The sequence below is a fragment of the Trypanosoma equiperdum genome (genome assembly GCF_001457755.1).
Source record: "Trypanosoma equiperdum strain OVI genome assembly, contig: ctg_1326, whole genome shotgun sequence".
Classification (NCBI taxonomy): domain Eukaryota; phylum Euglenozoa; class Kinetoplastea; order Trypanosomatida; family Trypanosomatidae; genus Trypanosoma; species Trypanosoma equiperdum.
Genome location: NW_027123312.1, coordinates 1 through 692, shown reverse-complemented (window position 1 = coordinate 692; position 692 = coordinate 1).

Below are 692 nucleotides of genomic sequence, written 5' to 3'. Positions count from 1 at the left end.
TTTTTTTTTTTTTTTGTGAGGACGAGGAGCAAAGTTCACACTTAAATCAGAAGTGTAAAAGAAAAGGGAGAAAATAATGATAATGCTGATGATGATGATAATAAAAGAAAAGAGAAGAGGAGAGCGCAAACAAAAAGGAGGAAGAGACAAAGTATATAAATCAATAAATAAAAAGTTGAAGATATGAGGCTAAGAGGCAGAAAGCAACATGCAGTAATGATTGTATATGCGCAGGAGATAAAAAGTGGTGCTGCCGCAGCCCTTTTTTTTTTTCAAATTTAATCGTTTGTTCATCCGAGAGTGAACAAATGTTTGAACGTATTTCCACCTGATGCCCCTCCCCCCCTCAACACACACACACACACCACCTAATTTCTTGCTTTTTTTTTTGAAACTATTTATTTATTTTTTTACTCGGTTCTCTGTTCCTCATTCACCCTAGCCGTCTCATCTCTGCGCGGTACATACACGTATAAATGTAAATAATATATATATATATATATATGTTTATTTATGCGTGTGTATTACGTTATATAATATTATATAACATTATCACATGATATGGTTATTATTGTTATTGTTACTTATTATTATCATCGCCGTGGACATGCAATTTATGGTCCCTTTATTCTCACATTTTTCTCTCCGTCCCACCACCTGCGCATATATATATAAATATAAATAAATAAATA